This window comes from Apodemus sylvaticus, chromosome 13 (assembly GCF_947179515.1).
Source record: "Apodemus sylvaticus chromosome 13, mApoSyl1.1, whole genome shotgun sequence".
In the NCBI taxonomy this organism is placed as follows: Eukaryota; Metazoa; Chordata; class Mammalia; order Rodentia; family Muridae; genus Apodemus; species Apodemus sylvaticus.
Genome location: NC_067484.1, coordinates 34,250,591 through 34,271,644, shown reverse-complemented (window position 1 = coordinate 34,271,644; position 21,054 = coordinate 34,250,591). Strand labels below are relative to the sequence as shown.

General features: G+C 42.6%; 1 protein-coding gene across 1 annotated transcript in view; it reads right to left on the bottom strand.

Annotated features, from left to right (window-relative positions):
- Piezo2 (piezo type mechanosensitive ion channel component 2) overlaps positions 1-21,054 on the bottom strand; it is a 390,271-nt gene that overhangs the window by 241,321 nt on the left and 127,896 nt on the right. The window lies entirely within an intron of this gene.

Here is a 21,054-nt window from a genome sequence, read left to right as displayed (position 1 = left end):
GTAAACATGACAACTCAGTCCAGACAGAGTACACAGTCATTAGATCAAACAATAATGTAGGTTCTGATGAGGGTTTACAAAGTCACTAAGTCCAAAATAAACCAAGGCAAACAGAGGACTCCTCTTTATCACGTGGACATCCCTATCTTAGCGAGTCAGGCTGAGCAACAGAAGGCATGTACAGAAATTCCCTCTGTGGAGTGGAGCTTCAGTCTGAAGGCCCATGAACTTGGGCTGCCCATCACCTCTCCTTGAAGACCTACAACCAAAGATTGAGGACTTTGCCAGCCAGTTCATACAAATAATTCTGTAAACCAATTCCTTGAAATAAATCAAATGCAGGAAAACATGTGAGTCACGTGTTCATAGATTTTCCATGGCATTACTACTTTTTGATTGAATCTTGGCTAATAAAAAACACTTTTTTAAGAATTTACATAACAAAGAATGCATAAGGCTTTTATGGGCATATAAAAATTATGTGACTGAATAAAAAGGTAAGTTACATTCACAAAATTGATAGTGTATGATAAAGATACAAATTTGTCTTGAATTTAGTCTGTAAAGTTAATGAAACTTGAAATAAAATACCAGAAAAAAAGCCCTAAACATTCAAAAACCACATTTCAGTATATATAAGAAAGGATGTTTTGAGGTTTTCAATTAATATTTTGAATGTATATTTAAGAGGAAAAGCATATCACTTGCAACGAGAGTAAAGCACCTCTCCAATAGCTAACAAAGCTTGGTGCCAGGAAAGAATAGAGTGTACTTTCTCCCCTTGGAAAATATAGAGAAAGGTGTGTGTGCCCAGTTTCCTCTGTCCTGTGGGGTTCTAGGCCAGACAGTTCACTTCTGTCTCACCTCATCAAGAAACACTGAAGGGACAGGCCAATGGAAATCAACCAAAACCAGGTAACGGTGAAGAAAAGAAGAGCGCCCTTCAGCTCAACTGTGGTTCCCCATTGCCAGCCATGGGCCTGAATAAGGAGCCTACAAATGCTACTAAAGAGACATACCAGAGACCCCTGCAATGTCTCTCACCAAGTCTGCCTCCAACCAGCGGACGGCTTTCCTGGGTTGCCCATACTCCCTTCTGTAGACAGTTTCCTGCACCTCCTTAGGCATGGCCTGCACCAGCTCCTACAGAGAGCATGTAGACCTCAGTAGCATGTGCACATCTTAGCAACTAGTCTCCACTTCTTGGAGATCAGGAATGAGATTTTGAGTAGGCAGGGACTCTGCACTATGAAAATACATAATAGGGTCTCAGTTGCAAACCTGGCTGGGGGGCAGAGACAGCATAGCTTTAAAAGGGATAAGTATAGAGATCAAGGCCTCCCACAGCCAAAGTTTACAAGACTTGAACTATAGAATCAATTCACTCTCCATAGTGTTTCCTGTTGGGTTTTGGTGTGTGCTCTCTGCTTTCCTTTAAACATGTTCATGAAGCCTGTGGGAGGTGACTATTGCTTGGAGTGTTAGCGTAACATGCTTCAAAGAACACAAATAAGCAAGGAATGCAAACAAACAACCAAACTCCAGTGGGCAGACACCAAAGACAGAAAGAATAAAAATCCTTATCAAAGAACATGGCAATATCAAGTCAAAGGTCAGTGAAAACATAGAAAACATAGAAAGAAAACTAAGTGAAATGAGCCAGCTTTCTGTACTGAGGCATTGCTTGTGGACTTACTCATGCTGTGGACCGAGACATGAGCTCTCATCTACTGCTCCAGTGCCATGTCTGCCTGCCATGCTCCCTCCCATGATGGTCATGACCTTTGAACCTTCTGGAACCATGAGCCCCAAATTAAAAACTTTCTTTTATAAGTTGCCTTAGACATGGTATTTTGTATCCCAATGGTCAAAAAATTTTAAACTGTTATGAACAAGCAAAAGAAACATATTCTGAGAACTATCATTCCCTTTTCAGACTCCATTTGATGATAAGGAGAAACTAAATTCCAGGTTCTAGGCCCTAGGGGAGCTGGGAACATCCTTACAGCTATAGAACTTCTGCTGTAAACAGCTGTTTGGGTCCAGCCATCTCAAGGACAACTTCTATATCTTGCTGGTAGGGTTAAACAAGTTCAATGTTCCCAGATCTGGGAGCAAACATCTATTCCCAATTCTCCAAATGTTTTCTTAATTGTCTGTTAATGGTAAAGAATATAGAAACTGCTGTTATCTCAACTAAGGTGCATAAATCGTAAAAATATATAATTAATTGTCTGTTATAGCCTAATTAACTATATGCAGCTGACTCAATCCTTTGTCCCCCTTATCACTCTGAGCTCCAAACCTATGCCTAGGACAATGAATTAAGGAGCCCAAAGCCAAGTGTCCTGGATACCGCCCAGTCTCCAATGGGTGCACCCTTGCTTAACCCATAATGTCATAACACAGTAGGATAACATGGCAGCTCCCCCAGACCCCCACCTCATTTTGTGTTTCCATCCTTTAAAAATGTAAAATCTCCTCCCCTCCGGAACTCAGTTCAGACCCCTAACTGGCATTCCCTGAATGCTCAGAATAAAGCTTCCATTTTTATGCTTCTGTACTTGAAGTGAGTTTTCTCAGCTTCCACCCCGAACCCAATGAAATAACAACAGCAGCAGTTGGAAAGCAGAAAGAGAAAAATCGCTTCTCATACACTTGTTCGTCTAGAAGATTGACAGCATTGGAGGACTTTCTCATTGGAAACCCAGATGCCAGGGGCCACTGGATTGATACACTCAAAGCACTGATGGAAAACTATAGGCCAACAAACAACTCATCTCAGAAAAGGTGAGACTAAATTGTCAAGGTAAGACAGAGACTTCCCCAGATTATCAAAAATTGAGGGACTGTATAGACATGCCTTTCATAAAATGCTAAAATTGTCTCCTCCCCAGAAATGAAAAGACGCTGGCCAACATTACTTGAAAACATTGGAATCCATAAAACTCACAGGCATAGATAGGTACACAGCCAAACTGAGAACACTTATAATGTTGTCTGTGATGGGGTGTAAATCAAATTTGACTCCCATTATATATAAAGTTAAAATAGAAAATATTAAAATAAGTATAGCAGCAACAACTAAAGTACATCAGTTTGTAAATACATAAATCATGACAATAATATGGAATGGAATATGCAGTCGAAGTATAGCTCTCCTATGTAATTGAAATAAAGTTGTGATTTATAGTCAAATTACTTTAAGATACTTTATGTAGCTTTCATGATAGTCACAAAGCAAAAACTGAGGCCTGAAGAGACGGCTCTGACTTCCTGCTCTTTCAGAGGAACCAAATTCCTCTCTGTCTGTGGACCCAGGTTCATTTCCCAGCACCCACATAGTGATTTCACAACCATCTGTAACTACCATTCTAGGTGATCCGATACCCTCTTCTGACTTCCTCAGACACAAGGCATGCATGTGGTCCTACGCAAACAATACATAATAAAAATAATAAAATAAAATAAAATCCATAATAAAAGTAAATTGATTTTGCGAAATGGATAGATCCAAAAGAAATAGAAACAAAACAACAACAAAAAGAAGTCAACACCAATAGTAGATACAATCAAGCATCAAAGTTCACTTAAGATACTGAGCCATCACAGACTGTTTCTTACATCCATAGTCACAAACATGTACTGAAGAAAGTCACTGAGCAGAGCCCAGCAGATCACTGTAATTATCGTGCTCCCATCCCTCCTGCATCCTCCTCCTCGGGGACTGTATGACCCTGTCTGAGAAGCATGGCACTCTGCTGAAGCAGGCCTGGGCACAGGGGGCCAGTCCTCAGATAAAAGAGGGAACTGCCATTAAAAATGGCACTTAAAGTCCAAATCACAATAAATAAAGACGACAAAATACAGGTTTGCTCCTGTGATTCTAAAATGTATCACCTTTATGTTTTTCTAACTCTTGGACCAATACAGTGTGGGAATGTGATTAGCCACCAAAGTAAAAACTCAGCAAAGGGGAACCGAATTTGAGTAGCCCTGAGAAAATCAAAAGCTCAGAATCTATAGCAGGAGAAGTCAGGGGGAAATAGCTGTTGGCCCTGTTCTCAGTTCCACTGTCATTTGGATCATTTTTTACTGTAGAGGAGAAAGGGTCAACAGAGCAAATGGCTCTTCTTATATGCATTATTAATTGAGGTAAATTTCTCACAACAGATTCAACAGTATTCAGCACACTCACAAATGTTGTGCAAATAGCCTTTCCATTGACTTCAACTTCCACATCTATCAGACGGATTCCCCACTTCCCCTCTCCCACCTAGCCCCTGTCACTCTGTAGATGCGCCCAAATGGACACCATCATCCACGTGTGACCTCTTGTGATGAGGATCTTTAAAGGTTTGTCTACATGGGAACACAATCTGTTCTTCATTCTTTACGGATAAATGAGAGTGCACCTGTCGATTGCCCTGCTTTGGGCACTTGGGCCTTTAACTGTGATGACAGTCATATAATGGATAGTCACACACAGAGACTTGGGTATCTGCTTGAATTTATTGTATGGTGATCCCTAGAAAAGGAATTGTTGCATCATATTACAATCGCATGTAAAAGTTTTGGAGCAATCAGCAAAGTTTTCCTATTACTCCACATCCTTACCCGCCATTATGAGATTCCAGTTTTTCTATGTCTGTCAACGCTCCACTTCTTCTCTACATCTTACTTTTTTATGGCTATCCTATTGGGTATTGAATGATGTTACATTGCAGATTTTATTTGTATTTCCCTAATGGCTAAGGAGGTGAAGTATATGTACCTGTGCTTCTTGGTTACCCGTCTATTTTCTATGACGAATACAATTTTGTTTTATTGGTCTGTATTTTGGCATCCTGGACAATAGGTGAGATGTACTACTGTGTTATAGGCCAAACCCAACTAATCATAAACTGAAACACCTCAAATAGTAACTTAAGGTGAGTCTTTTATCTTTATAAGTTGGTCATCCCAGATATCTGTCATAGTGGCTCAGAAAGATGACTAACACAAGGTTCATATTTCAACCCCCAACGTTCTATGCTCTGAATGCTCAAAGCTCCCGTCCTCCTCACATGCAGTATACATTGACATGAGCCCACCATTTTAGCCTATGTCAGCATCAAGCCTCAGCCTCAAATTTCATCTAAATATACTCTGACTCAGATACAAGTGAAGCCCACCATGCCATTCATAGTGAAGTAAAGCTGAACCCCCATGTGCACATCTTTGAAAATAGTTATCTCCTCCAAAAATGCAACAGTGGAATAACATAATACAGATATTCCCATAATGCAAAGAAAACTCCCTGGCTTAGCTAGGCTGTCTGGCCAATGAGCTTCAGGTGTCCATGTGTCTTTGTGTTTCCCAGCACCAGCTTTGCAGAATCAAGCTACCACCACTGACTTTTTCAATGAATGCTGAAGTTCCAAAGTCGGGTCCTCACACATCAGTTGTGGGCACTTAATGACCAAATCATCCCTGGCCAGACTTGTGGTTTAATAACAAATTTATTTATTTTTGGTAGCTTTGGGAAATAGAACCCAAGACCAAGCTGTTCGCAGAGCATCTTCATCAAAGGCTCTTTGATATCATGAACATCCTGAGCAAGTTCATTCCTGGTGTCTGTTCATCTTCTCCTTTTATAAGGGCATCAGTGAGGCTGGATTAAGGAGCCACTTGAAAGGCCTAATTGTAATTTATGTTAAACTTAATGTTGGTCCCTCCCTTAAGAAAGTCACATGTAGAAGAAATAAGGCTTCACAATATAAACTTATGGAGAATATAATTCAGCTCCCAATAATGGAAATCCTCATCTTGTTTCTGATATTGGAGCGTAAGTGTACAGCCCCTTACTGTTAAACTGTGATAGCTGTGGGATCCCATACATGCCTTTAGTCCTCATTTATATTGCTAGTTCTCAGTGTGTGTGTGTGTGTGTGTGTGTGTGTGTGTTTGACAAATTCTACCGTGTCAGTTGAAATGATAGGTTTTTGTAGCATGAACTACACACTACAGGTTTTTATTCAATTTTTCTTATATATGTTGGGCATTCCACAATTGATTTGGACAAGAATGCGCCTAAATTTTGGAATTATCCGATATATCAACTCACAATAACATGGAGAAATGGGGCAAATATATAAGGACAAGCAATAGATGTGACTTCAAGAAAATTTCCAAAAGCAACCATGCTCTCAGAGAGACAAACTCAGTAGTAACCCATGACTAGACCATTTGGATGCCAAAGAAGAAGAAATTCAAAGCTAACAAAGGAACTAAGTAGATAAGAGAGAGTGGGGTATTTCTAAATAAATCTTATCAAGTTTTAAACAGAGTTTTTGCTTATTGATATTAAATTTCCTAAAATGGAGATCTGAAATAAAAAACCACCCCAAACTATTGTCATGCCATAGAGTCTAGGAAGTAGGTTTTAAAAACCACTTTCTGATTGGTTTTAAGGCTCACTCAATGACCCATGCCTGACACTGCTAAAGTTGCCAAGAACCTGAGGCCAGAGAGGACATGAGCCTAGGAACAATCCTAGGACTACTGTCCTGCTAAAGGAGCATGACAATAAAATGATTCCTAGTGACATACCACCATACCCATTGGTCAGCACATCATTCAATCCTTATCAGAGATGCTTCCTCTTCTCATAGATGGGAACCCATACACCGAGTCACAGCAACGTGCAGAGAGTGCGAGACTTTGGAGCACTCAAACCTAAGTGGGAAGGCTTCACGAAATCTGTGCCGTCCCGGCTCAGTGCCATGTATGGAAGAGGAAGTAGGAAGAATTTAAGAACCAGAGATGGTGGATGATTTCAGGGAAACAGTGTCTTCCAGGTATAACAGGACCAGTTGATACACCATGGATTCATAGAGACTGGTAGCATGAACAACAAGGCACAGGTTTAAGCCAGAGGGGATCCCAGCACTGAGAAGGTTAAGTGGACACAAGCTCTCCCCTTAAAAAAAGAAGTTATTTGCAGATTTGTTTGGTTTGCTTGTTTGTTTGTTTGGGTCTTATTGGTCTTTTGCTTGTCTATTTTCATGATTTCCATTTGGGGGTATATAAAGAAACATATGAAAAATGTGTTGACATAAAATTGAAGGTTTTCCATAAATTGGATATAGATGGATATTAGCTGGAAGAAGATGCCTCAAACTAAGCAGCCACGCTTCTAGGTTAAGCACATGAACCTGTCAGCATTTCAAATGATGGCTGCTTCATTAGCACTGAGCTAATAGAAATGGAGGGAGACACCCAGCGCTGCCCTCCATCTTCATCCTCATGCTGTGGTCATCTTTCAGCATGCACCCAAACCTTTTTTGATGAAGACAGTGATTTATAGGACAGCTAATGTCCACAATGTACAAGTGACCAGAGGAAGGGGTGACAGCCTCACTTCTCCAGTACTTTCCACTTTCCTGAGAGGTCAGAGTTTCCACTGTGTGCCTGTAACCCAGCCATGGAATCCCCACCACTTCCAGCTCCTAATCCTCCCTAGCACTGGTCCAATCAAGACTCCCAATTTTATTTGATTAGCATGTGATTGGAGAAAAAGGTAGGTTCCCCTCCCCCCTCTCCTTTTAGACCATTATTTTATAACTTAAAAATGGACTAATTGTATGTGTATGAGTGCTTTGCCTGCATATATGTTTTGCAGCACATGTAGACCTGATGCTCACAGAGGTTAAAGAAAGGTGTCAGATCCCCTGGAACTAGAGTTCTCCTGGAGTTACAGATGTTGGTAAGCCATCATGCCGGTGCTTGGAACTAAGGCTGGGTCTCCTGCAAGAACAACAAATACCTTAACCACTGAGCCATCTCTCCAAACTCTTAGTAACTTTTAAAGTATTAGAATCTCTTCCAAAACTTGTTGCTCAATGACAGAGATGCAAGCAGTATCCATGGTGCACAGGGGATTGACGGTCAAGGACCATGGGAAGAGAACAGAAGAGTGCAGCACCATGCTCCATGCCAGCCTTCCTCTGAACTGACAACTTGATTCTACAACATCCTTCCTTACAAACTGACCCCAGCGGACTCTTCTGGCCTCTTGTAGTGAATAAGGTTGGTAGGATGCTGACACTTGGGGATATGCCCAAGTGTCTTAGGTTGGGTTGCCAGGAAATGGCCCTGAGACAGAGATTTGACTTCAGAAGTTTCTGGTAAACATCTATACTTCCTGCCATGGATCCAGGGAAAAGCTGCCACCTGGCTGCATAGATTCCAAACTGTCATTCTGAGGCTGGGTGAGAGGTTACTGTCACCTTTGTTCTTTGTGTCTTTGGCCCTGACATCAACACAATTGCCACCCAACACGGAGGGGCTAAGTGAACCCTGTAGGACACTCTAAGCCCAGGAAAAAAACAAATGTTCAAGCTATAGAAACTAGAGCAGAGCCCCAAGCTGCTTTTTGGGGAGTTGGATGCAGAACGGTCCCTAGGAAGGGTTTAGAACTGACACTAAGGGGGTGAGCTACGCCATCCCAGCACTGACCAGAAAACTCATGTAGGCTGACCCAAGATAAGTGTGATGTAGGCAAGGCAGCTTCCCACAGGTAAAGGTCACATGGGAGGAGTTCAGGTATGAACACGATGGGCCAGCCACTCCTGGTTGGAGGACTACATGTGAGCTTGCGCAGGGAGATGGGTGTGGCATAGGCAGAATCACTGAGGCCTCCTGGTCTAGGCACGGATTGGTCTCAGGAACATGTGAGCATCCAAAGGCAGGGACTACCTTCAGCACACAGTCACAAGCTTAGCAAAGACTTTGTCACTAATAGAGGACTTTTATCCCTGGCCCTTCTACCTTACCATCATGTTCTGGTAGACAACTATAAGTTCTGCTACTGACCCATAGAAAAACTGGTGACATCTCTTGACATATTTAATCCAAACTTCTATCTAAAGGCTGAGCGACAGCATACTCTTATCTATGTTCTTTGTCTGTTTGGTCCTGGCAGAGATGCTACTGTCATCTGACACTGAGGGCCACAGCAAAGTTCTTCCGTTTCATCATGTAGTTGGCTGAATTTGTTTACACATGACTTTTTCCAGGTGTCAGCTGCTGGGACAATTGCTTTCCACAGCTCTCCCTGCTAGCCTATGTGTAACTGCTGTCACAGTTTGGCTAACTGCTTCTCAAAGGACCATGAGCTCAAGGTTGAGTTTGAGGGTGATGCTACTGGGAGACAACAGAACCCATAGGGAAGTGGACCTCATAGAAGATAGTTACATCTTTAGAAATATGCCAATTGTGGAGCCTGAATAGAAAGAACAGAGACGAAGCTGCTCAGTCCAGAACCTCCAGCTTCCTAAACTGAGATCTACAAGTGCATCAGTGGTGGCTTGACTAGGAATAGTCCCCATAGACTCATATTTGAATGCTTGGTCACCAGAGAGTGATACTATTTGGAGGTGTGGCCTCGTTGGAGTAGGCTGACTTTGTTGGAGGAAGTGTGTCACTAGGAATGATTTTTGAGGTTTCAAATGCACAAGCAAGGCCTAATGTCTCACTCTACCTTTCTGATGCTTGCCTACCTAGATGTGGAACTCACAGCTACTTCTTCAGCACCTTGTCTACCTTTGTGCCACCATGATTCCTGCCAAGACAATAATAGACTGAACCTATGAACTGTAAACCAGCCCCAGTGAAATATTTTCCTTTATGAGAGCTGCTGTGTCTTCTCACAGCAATGAAACTCTAAGGTGCCACCTACTTGCCTTATACGGCACCTAGTTTCTGACTTTCTGTTACAGCAAGGCAAAACAGTTTAAGACAAATACCGAAATAAATGTAAGCTGAGTTTAAGAATAATCATTTAATAAATAATAATTTAATAATACTTTGGCAAATTTAAAATAATTAAAAAAAATTTAAAATAATTTAATAAATAATAGTTTAATAAATCACATCCTACCCCATGAACAAGACACTTCTTTATAAATAAAAATATGGCATTCCATTAAAAGATGAATCCCAGACTTAAAAATATTTTCATTCCATTTAAGCAGATCATTATACAAACTAAGCCCAGATTAGCTAGATAAATTTGGTGAATTTGATATTACTGAGTCGTTCATCTAAAAGGCGGGACACAGCAACAAAGATAAACTTCAAATAAATACTTATGAGACATGGAGGGAGAATGAGAAAATTCTACCACATATTTGAGAATTCCAGGAAAGCACCAAGAACAAGGGGAACATGTTGATCTTCTAATTGTCTGCCTGATAATTAGTTTATGGTATTAATAATTGCTTCACCACTACCATGTGCTGGGTTTCTTACACCCAGACTGTGATTCCCCACAGCATGGGGCAAGGTCAGGTAGTCTGGGCCCCAGTCCACACTAGCAGAGCAGATGCTAAATGCACCAGAAAGACAGTGACATTTAGAAACTAGATATGGCGCTGTTATGTGAGTTGACCAAACCAATACATAGCAGGGTGAAGAAGCTGAAGCTCACTACAGAGCTGGATAGCCTAGATTCCTTAGTGCTGAGGGCCAGAGGGGTTTCTGGCTTTGGGGAAAACATACTCTGTAGATGCAGCTCAATGCTGGGCTTGTACCATAAAGGGATGGCAGCTAATGCAAGAGCATATTGCTCGTGGCTGACACTAAAATGTGGATTCTGATTCTTGACCAAAGGCTTGCCATAGAAAGTTTGTTCCCCAGCATAGAACTAATGGGAGGCTTTGAAGTATTTAAATGGAAGGGCGTGAGGGTCATTAAGTCACTGGATGGTGCTCTTGAAGGCAGTAGTGGGAACTCAGACCTGGAAACTAGTTATCTGAGGTAGATGGAGAAAGGGAACTGGGTAGGAGAGGAGGTGAGGAGGGGAACTGGGATGACAACCAGGCACGGGGAGTGGGGCAAGAGAGCACTGGGAGTGGAAATGGAAATCAGCATGGGGGTCTTCTCTGGTGACTAGCTGGAGACCTGGGATGGGAGAGGAAATGGGGAATATATGGGGGTGACCCTAGCTGAGATTCCTACCAGAGGGGTATAGAGAGCCTGAAGTGGCCAGATCCGGTAGTTGGACTTCCAGAGAAGTGAGGGGGGACATCAATCTACCCGCAAAACTTTCAAAATGTGCAGGGATAGAGGAACAGAGACTGAGGAAACAGCTATCCATGACTGTCCCAACTGGAGACCCATCCCATGGGACAGAGTCAACCCCTGACACTATTAAAGATACCCTCTTGTACTTAGAGACAGGAACCTAGCATAACTGTGTCCTGAGAGGCTTCATCCAGCAGCAGATGCAGAGACGCACAGCCAAACATCAGGATGAGCCTGGAGAATCTTGTGGAAGAGCAAGGGATAGAAGTGAGGGTGTCAGAGGGGTCAAGGTCACCCCAGGAAGACCCACAGAGTCAACTAACCTGTGGCCACAGAGGCTCACAGAACTTTGACCACCAACCAGGGAGCATGCAGGAGTTGGACCCAGGCCCCCTACACATTTGTAGCAGATTGCAGCCAGGTCTTCATGTGGGTCCCCTAACAAGTGGAGCAGGGGCTATCTCAGTCTCTGTTCCCTGTCATTGCATCCCCTTCCCTCCTACATGGACTGCCCGTCTGGGACTCAGTGGAAGAGGATGTGCCTTGTTCTGTCTGGACTAGATGCCCTGGGGTAGGATAGTACCCAAGGGAGGTTTCCCTTCAGAGAAGAGGAGGGGACAATGGGGGGGGGGGAGGAATTTATAAGGGTGGGGCTGTGAAGAGAGGAAGGAAAGGTGCTGTGACAGGGATGTAAAGTGAATTAAAAATGTTTAATCCCCTTTGTCTTTATATGATCTGATATATTTTATTAAGAGTCACGGAAAGACAACATAGCTTTGGTTCAGTAAAATCTCCAAGATGCTTATGTAAAATAGTTTTCTCATAATTTTTCTTTCAAAGACCTTTAAATTAGTTCCTTAAACGTACAAAACTGTTCGTGGATACAGGAAGCTTTGGACCGCTGGTTGTCATTTACTGACCCCTGTGCTAAAAGAAAACAAAGAATATTTGAAAGCAGAATGTTTATGAGAATAAATAAACAGAAAAGCCTGTATTTAGATACAGAAATTTCCTCATTGGCACCCCACAAGTTCCATGACAGCAGAGTGTTGTTCCTGTGTCTCCATGCGTCCTCACATTCGACCAGATCATAACCACCCATGCTCCTTCCTTCCTGTTAGTGCCCACAATTCTCAGCTCCTGGACAATGACTCCATGACCTTTCACCTTCCGTAATTTCACCATGTCCAGAGGAAAGCTCGGGTCAAATATTAGAAGTCAGTTCTCATACAGTTCAGATATGCTGAAACGGGAACATTCTAAGGTGGCTAGATATTTTTGTGGAGCTATTTTATTAGAGGGTGTAGAAAGGCACACAGACGTAAATGCATCAGTAGACACAACCTTGTGTACGAATACTTAAGATTTCTGAAAAGACAAAGTGAAAAGCAAGCCAAACTGGGTAATTTAACTCAAAGCACCCACATATAATGGCGTTCTTTGCACATTCTCTTGGCTTGGAGTTAGGCCTCAAAGAAACCCAGGACAAATGGCTAACTGAACAGTCCATTTAACATATTAAAGCAGACACTGGTCACAGGGTCCTCCCAGCACCTTTCCCTACTCACAAGCACTTGTTATGATCCTGACAGGCACACCCACCCCCTACCCGAAATCTCTTCAGCTCCTGAACTTTACTTCCCTTACTTGAGCTTCTCTTGCCTTTATCTCCCAGTCATTTTGGCTTATGTGTTCTTTTGACCTCTCTGTTGTCTGTCTTCTCTCCCCATCCCCCTCTCTTCTCTTCCTCTTTTGCTCTCCCAATCGCTCGTTCCTCTCAAGGCCCAGTTCAGTCTGGATCCTTCCAGATACCTCTGGCTGTTTTCACCCTCACACCTACAATAAACGTTCTCCTCAATGATACAGAGGGACAGCCATGTCTTCGATTCTTTATTCAACTGGCGCTGAAACTGGGATCACTAGAGACAGAGATAGATTTAGAGAGAGAGAGAGAGAGAGAGAGAGAGAGAGAGAGAGAGAGAGAGAGAGAGAGAGAGAGAGAGAGAGATTCAGGACCAATGGCTAACTGGTGGGAAACAGGCCTATAGAATCATTCAATCTAGATGGGAAGACATTTCTTTGGTGTGTCCACAGATTGTCCCAATTAGGGACAGGAAAGTGAAGGGTGCCCTGAGACATGTTACCTCCAGTCCACGTCCCCTCATTCTCAGGCACGTGGGTGGAACAACAGTACATCTTGCATTTATTACCTTCAAGGAGTGACATTCTTGAAGTCTAGCACTCAGGACTAGTAACGTGGGTATGTACTAGGCACAATTTCAAATTTTCCAGATTTGAGAGCTAGCCTTACCTTACTTCTGATACTGGGATTTCACAATTAGCTCAGACCACCTGTCCTATATATATGTTCTCTACAGAGTTCATAGCATTCATTTTGACCAAAGTGGCCACTTGGGAATAAAAGGTTATAGTCACTTTTTGGATGGCTTAGAAGTTGAAGCGAAAGGGTTAATATCCTCAGTTGCCTTAGGCAGCTGGGCTAAGGTGAAGGAAAAGCCTGCAGAGTGAAACAGCAAGACCTAAGGAGTTAGCTTTGTTGATGTAATCGACATCATTACCATTTTTTAAAAAGGCATTTGAAGCCTACGAGCCAATTTGTGCATTTCCTGAAGTGGTCATCCTATGAGCTCCTTGGGGGAGGAACCCTGGGCACCCCTCTGGACACTTCTAGAACTGTGCTCTGCACTTAAGGGATCCCATTAAATGTTCCTGAGGGGACATAATAAGAACTGAAGATCACATACAGGAGGAAAGTGCTCCCTGTGTGCTGATGCTGCTATGTGTTGGCAACAATGTGTCACATTAAGCCAATAAGAAGAGCTCGTCTTTCTGGGTACTTCATTAAGCCACATTTGCCAAGTTCTATACCAAGGGACCTACAAAGGACGATGAATGGGCGGAAGACAATTAGGAGTCTCTTTTTTTCTCAACAGGCTTGTTCCCTGTGGTGCATTTACACAGCAATTAGCAGATGTGCCCAGCACGGGATTGTCTGCAAGTCCCTTCAGGAAAACAATGACTTGGACTCTGAAGTTTCTACCCTGCTGCATGTCATTCTCTCAGGCCAGAGAGAACACTGGCTATCTCTTTTCTTTCATTTATCTTCTTGAGAACACTGGCTCAATGTTGACTGCTTGCCAGGCACAGAACTTTACATAAAGAAAAATGCATGCCTTCAGTTTTGTGTGAACCACTACCACAGGACTCAACTGAGGGCTGCATTAAGTTGCTGGGGGTTCCAGGATGAAGTTCAAAACACTGCCTGTTCAAGGCATGTAGATCTTGGGCACTGGCACTGTGCACTTGGCTGCCCCCTTCACCGGTGTCTTTGTACACATATTCACCATGGTGACATGAGAGCTTCACTGGCCAAGAGGAGGGACTTTCTGTACTATCTTGATTTTCCCACAGGCAACACACACCAGGTTACTATGACTAACGGCCTTGGGACCCATCGTGTTTATTTTCACTGACCTCGGATTTTCCTCTTGTGCCTTGAAAGCCAGGTCAGGGCAGCTGCTGACCAGCACAGTGTTCTGTTCCTTGTGTGTGCTCCCAAACAGCTGGACGATGATGACTCATCTGCCAGGGAGTCTCCCGGAAAGACAGAAGGTCCCCAGCTTCTCTCCATCACACCTCAGGAAAGTAACCTTTTAATTAATGGGTCCGTTGCTATAGTGATGTTTCCATCTATTAGTGAAGCTGGCAAAAAGACAATTCAGTTTCTGCTTCCAGATCTTCAGTGCCTCTCTGTTCTTTGCCTAGGTCTAAGATTAGATGGGCTCCTCTAAGAACCACTTTTATTGTTAGCAAGGTGAAATGGATACCCTTCTGCACATGCTAGAGCCTAGTTCCCTGTTCTGAAAGGGTTTCCTCTTCATCTTCCTCTTCTCCTCCTCCTCTTCATTCTTATCATCATCATCATCAACATCATCATCATCATCATATCATCTCTCTTAAATGTAAGACTCATGATTTGAAGGTCATGCTCAACTCAGGGAAGTATTTAGCTGAAGGCACATGATAAATGCTATTTGAATGGCTGAGTGCATGGGAGAGCTACCTCTGAAGAGCCTTATAAGTGATAAATGAATTAGCATGCATATGTATTGGGAGTTTGGAGCATACAAGGCAAGATATTCAGCATGGCGGTGTGTGGCAGGGAAGAGAACAAGTAATATTGTCCGCAAGTACACTAATTCGTGAGTTCATGTTTCTAGCTAGTATTGCGTTAGCCTGTTAGCCTCAGTGTCACACTTTTGCACTTCTGGGAATCAAAACAGCTGAAGAACATGGGGCTTCTTTCTTGGGATCTTCAAGTCATCTTTTCTTCTGTGTTTTCCCTCCCTTTGCTCCCTCCCTCTTTCCTTCTTTGCACACACATGTCAACATGCACTCCTTTCGAACCTGTCTGTGACTTGGCTCTTAGGTATGTTTGTATAGTGAAACTCTCTCCTTAATAACATGTAATTGAGCTAGGTATGGTGGCACACACCTTTAATACCAGTTTTCTGGAGGTAAGACCCTGAATTTGAGACCAACCTGGTCTACAGAGTATAGGCCAGGCCAGTCAGGGGTACACAGTCAGAGACCCTCTCCCCTCTCTCTTTCTCTCCCCCTTCCCTCTCTCCCTCCTCCCTTTCCTTTCCTCCCTCTCTCCTTCCCTCCCTCCCTCTCCCTCCCCCTCTCTCTGTGTTATATTCAAGTGTCTTTCATAGATAACTAAAGTTTCTTTTCATTTTTAACTGTGACCTTAGATATTTATAAAATAAATACAAATATGTGAGAGATTATAAAAGGGTCATAGGATCAAAATGGCAAGTAAAACACACAGATTTAGTAAAAATAGACTCATTTGTTAATAAGATACATATTCCTAGGTGCCATGAAGTTTCACTGTCTATGGTAAAATATAGAAGAAATAATACAGAGGCCCAGAACTTCAGTGTGCAATGTGTTGGCTCTCAGCAAGTATGTGCACCTGAAAACTCTCCTTGAGGACACAGGCACGGACCCCGGGAGTACCCAGTATGCTTTTTATGGGCTCCTTCACTCAGTCCTCATTCTGCCGAGGACTGGGTTTAGTGAACCCTGACAGAATAAGAACACACAAATATCACCCTGGGAGGCCACAGGCAAGTTTCCAAAAGCTCAGTAGAGAGGAAATTTAGGTTGTCAAAGAGATATGTCAAAGAAGCATGGCCCCCATAGGTCCATAGGGAGTGAGACTCTTAGGAGATGTGGCTTTGTTGGGATAGGTGTGGCCTTGTTGGAGTAGGTGTGGCCTTGTTGGAGTAGGTGTGGCTTTGTTGGAGGAAGTGCATCACAGGCTTTGAGAACTCAAACGCTCAAGCCAGGTCTAGTATAACATTCACTTCCTGCTGCCTGCTAATCCAGATGTAGAACTCAGCCCCTTCTCCAGCACCATCTCTGCTGGTATGCTCCCACAACAATAATGAACTAAACCTCTGAAACTGTATTCCAGCTGCAAGTAAATGCTTTCCTTCTTTGAGAGTTGCTAAGCTCATGGAGTCTCTTCACAGCAATAAAACCCTAACTAAGACAGAGAGCAAAGCCAAAAGAAGACAGAAGAAGCATCACCCTATCTGAGGAATCCAGCAGACCCTGGAGCCAAGCTCCAAGGTGCTGAAGCTACAAGGTCAAGGATTTCAACAAGAATTTTGTCCACAGAGAAACTAGCCTTCAAAAACAAAGGCAAACCCAAAACACAGTGTTGAAAATGAACAAAAACTGAGTGTAATGGCCTAGTAAGACCTGCCCAGTAAGTCACAGTAAAAGGCAGCTCAGGTCTGCAGAAAGGAAAAAGGAGTCCAGACAAGGTATACAGAAATGTTGATAGCTACAGAGCAGCACACTGGCTCCTGGATGCCTCTGCTGGGCATACCTTCCCACTCACTTGCAGATACAGTGTTTCTGTGACCAATACATGTTGACAATTACTTATCTAAGATATATGGGGAAATAAGTGTTTGGGATATTTGGGATCTTTTAGATCTAGAAGTTTTTACATACACTCTGTTGTGGATGGGTCTGGAGCTGCTCTTGTGAACCAATCCCCTAATGAATAAAGGAGGCAATCAATGAGCAAGTAGGCGGGACTTCCGGGTTGGACAGAGGAAGAGAGGAAGCAAGAGAGAATTACTTCCTTTTGGAACAGGGACAGCAGAGGGGTAAGATGTAGCTGCTAGAGTTTCCCCGGTATCATGGTGGATCCACAAGTATTCACCACCAGAGTGATCAGATTTTAATAAGGCTTGCAAGATTAGTTTTAGCTGTTGAGCTCAGAGATTGACTTACCATTGTTTCTGAACTAAGTTTGTGTTGTTTTCCTTCACGCAGCAGCTCGTCTGCATTCTAGAAAGAAAGGCACAGCAGCAAGCGTGGGTTTGCCAGATGTGCACCAAAAAGGCCGTGGGCCGATTTGAAACATGGGATGGCATTGTAGCAACTCAGCAGTGGGAACCTAGTGAGCTGGGTGGAGGGACTGTGGAGTTCAGAGTCAGAATCTCCATGATATTCTAAAAATAGGTTGGCTGTTACCTGCCAGTTCATGGCCAGGCCAGGCAGCTAGGGCAGAGGCATAAGCGCGGGGCACATCCAAGTTCTACTATTTTAATTCCTCCTGTAACAAGACTCTTCCAGTTAAACATCTCTAATCTAAAGCATTCCAAACTCTGAAAGAGCTTGAGCATCATCATGTCAGACTAAGGTTGCTAGGCCTGTGCATGTACATACCTGAGAGTGAGTGAATACTTCCTCTATGAGGAATTTACCATCATCCATCACTTACTAAGTGGCAAACTCTGTTGATTTGGAAATGTCCTCATTAAATAGCATAGTTTTGCTGGGTATAGAATGACCAAACTATAGCTACTGTCTGCCTCCGGAATGGTCTTCCAACCATAGCAGTGACCTAGCTTGGAGGCCTCAAGATGCTATCTCTGCCTCTGAAAAAATAAAGCCCAGAGACCCTGAAACAGCAAGGCACATGCTCTCCTCTGCATTAGCTTGGGTTATCAGTACGACTAAGCTGTGCGATGGCCTTGCTTCCTGCATGTTTCCTGGCTCAATGACAGTTTCCCAGTACTTGCTTTGCATACTTTCATACATCTGCCTTTGCTCACAGACACTACTCACCCTTCAGTTTAGCCCACCAGTTTGTTCATGCACTTTGGCTTTTGCCCTGGATCATAGATGTTGCAAGACTTCTTTCTGTGGTCATGTATATTCCAAATCGACATTGTAGTCTGAAGTCCCATGTTTACACATCTCTTAGCCATTTCTGTGTCTATTCTCATAATTGATGACTGTGGTCTCTATCCCATGGTTATGTTGGGACCATGTGAGGAGTAACAGTAAAGCACTGATGTCTCAGAGTGGTTTAGAGTGCTAGCTGACTGAAGGGTGGCTGAGTGTGTGTGTGTGTGTGTGTGCGCGTGCGTGCGTGCGTGCGTACGTGTGTGTGTGTGTGTGTGTGTGTCTGTCTGTCTGTCTGTCTGTCAGTGTGCAATAGCAATCAAAGATTGCATTTTAGAGTCTTACTGCCTCTGCTAGCAATCTTCCAAGTAATGAATTCAGTCTGTACATAAACATTTTTATAAACACTGCTTTGCTATTTTACTATTCTTTGTGTTTGAGACCAATCTCTGCTATTTAACTACTTGTGTGATTTTTGTGTAACTCCTTCAGGCTTTGTAAATTTCTTGCTACTTAAACTAGAAACTGTCCTAAAGTGGGAACTGCAGTGGGCATTACCATTACTTAACTGGACAGTGTAGCCAAGGTCTCTTATCAACCAGCTTTTTGTTTGTTTGCTGGGTCTCTAAAGAGTACAGGGCTTAAAAGCCTAGAGATCTTTAAAAACAGGATGTGCAGATTTGAGCCCAGAATCTCCAACCCATTCCTCCTGGTCGGTCAAATCATGTGTAAACGTTCTTCAAGTAGTTCTGGGGTGAGCCAGGGACGAGAGGTTCTGTGTAATGGAAGGGTAGAACTGGTTCAGCAAGTAGGCAAGTACAAAAGCAGTGATGTTCTGGGTTTTACTGACAATCTATACAGTCCTGACTGTTGAAAGATCATTTAATTTCTTTGGCATTTAAACAGAATAATGATATATCTAGACCATAATAAACATCAATGTGTTAAAGGCTGAATTGTATCTCCTCCAAAATTCTTATGTCCCAATGCCAGGCCCTCAGAGTGAGGCTGTATTTGGAAAGGCAATTAAGAGGGTGTGAGGCACTGTGGAGAGGCCCCTTTAGCATCCATCAGTGCCTTCTTTCTAAGAAGAGATTAGCACATGAGTCTGTTTATACAGGAGAGCAAGAGGATTCAGGAGAGCTCAACCTGCAAACACCTGGCTCATAGATGCCAGCTACAGAAACTCAGGAAAATAAATGTGCTTATTACCAAGTTTATGGCATTTGTTACAGCAGAGCAGAGGATCCTCACTACATGGAAAGCAAGTGACAATTACAAAAAGAGTTCTAATTTCTCAGGGATTTCTTACTCAGCAAGCCACCAATCAGAGTATGAAAAGGCCTATTGTCTTTTGTTCAGTCATTGTGGACTGAATACCCAGTAGTCACAGACATCAGGGGTGCTACGACTAATCCTTCCATTTTTTTTTTGCATGTGAGAAGGAAGAAATCTAAAGCCAGCATCCCAAGTTGTAGAATAGAGCTGCTTGGGACACCATCCATTGCCTGCAAGGAGATGGCTAAAGATTCAGTACTCTGGGAATGCTCAGTAAGTAGTACACATCTCAGCGTGACAGGCTCTGATTGCACAGCTGTCTGAGGGTCAGGCTTACACCCATACCCATAATGCCTTGGGAACAGAAACCATACTGCACTGTGCCACAGTGGAAGCCGAGCAGGACAGAGCCCCTCCCTTAATGATGTTTATTCAGAAATTCCCTGTATATTCAAAACATGGTTTTCTCTGGAAAAGGCACACTTCTTCTGAGGAAAGGGAAGTACGTAAAACATCCACGGGCATTGGTGCAACATCAAATAGCAAAACTTGAAGGTTATCAGTCAATCCTCTCCCTCCAAGGCCAGTACTTCAAGGATGGAGCCCATTTCTACCTTATACATATCTCCATATTTATCCAAGAGAAAGTTTTAACCTAAAGTGAGAATAATTATATAGTGTATTAACATTCTTCCAGTGAATCAACACACAGCTGGAATGTGTGTGTGTGTGTGTGTGTGTGTGTGTGACATATATATGCTGATATATATGTATATATATATATATGTATATGTATGTGTGTATTTGAAATATATATGAAATATATATCAGCATAAAATGAGTCTATTCTGGCAATTTAAAAAAACAACATCGGTTTGACTGTTTTCCTCCTATAATCTGAAACATAAATGCCCATTTTAATTGAGAGAACTGCTTTTTCTTGTATCTAATACAATATTTTAATACAATATTTAAATGATATTTATATATCTAATATGGTAAATAATTTTTACTTTAATATCTTACAGATAATAAAGCTTACATTCATTTTAAAACAGGTATGAGACTGTTGTGATCATGGACGTACCTTTTTGTGACATATTTATTTTCTAGCACTCAGATACTATGATTTCCTAAGACTCAGCCTGGAAAGCCCCTTTCACATCTTTAGTGAACATGGCCACCAAACAATGACAATAGTTGTGCTTGGACTTGAAGTTGCTAAGGAAAATTCCTGTCTTCCAAATCCTTTATCAGGTGCGTTCAATCCCCTAATGAGCATCTATACCGCTGAAGACAGGTAGCTTGCCAATCATTGTGCCTTCCCTTTTGACGGAGAAAAATGAGTTTCAGGGAGTGAATTTAGCTATTTGAGCCTCACTGGTTTTTATTTAGAGAGTTCAAAATTAATTTTAAACATCCTCTCAAACTTCCTGAGAGTTTCATTCTAAACACTAGATGAAGTGTTTG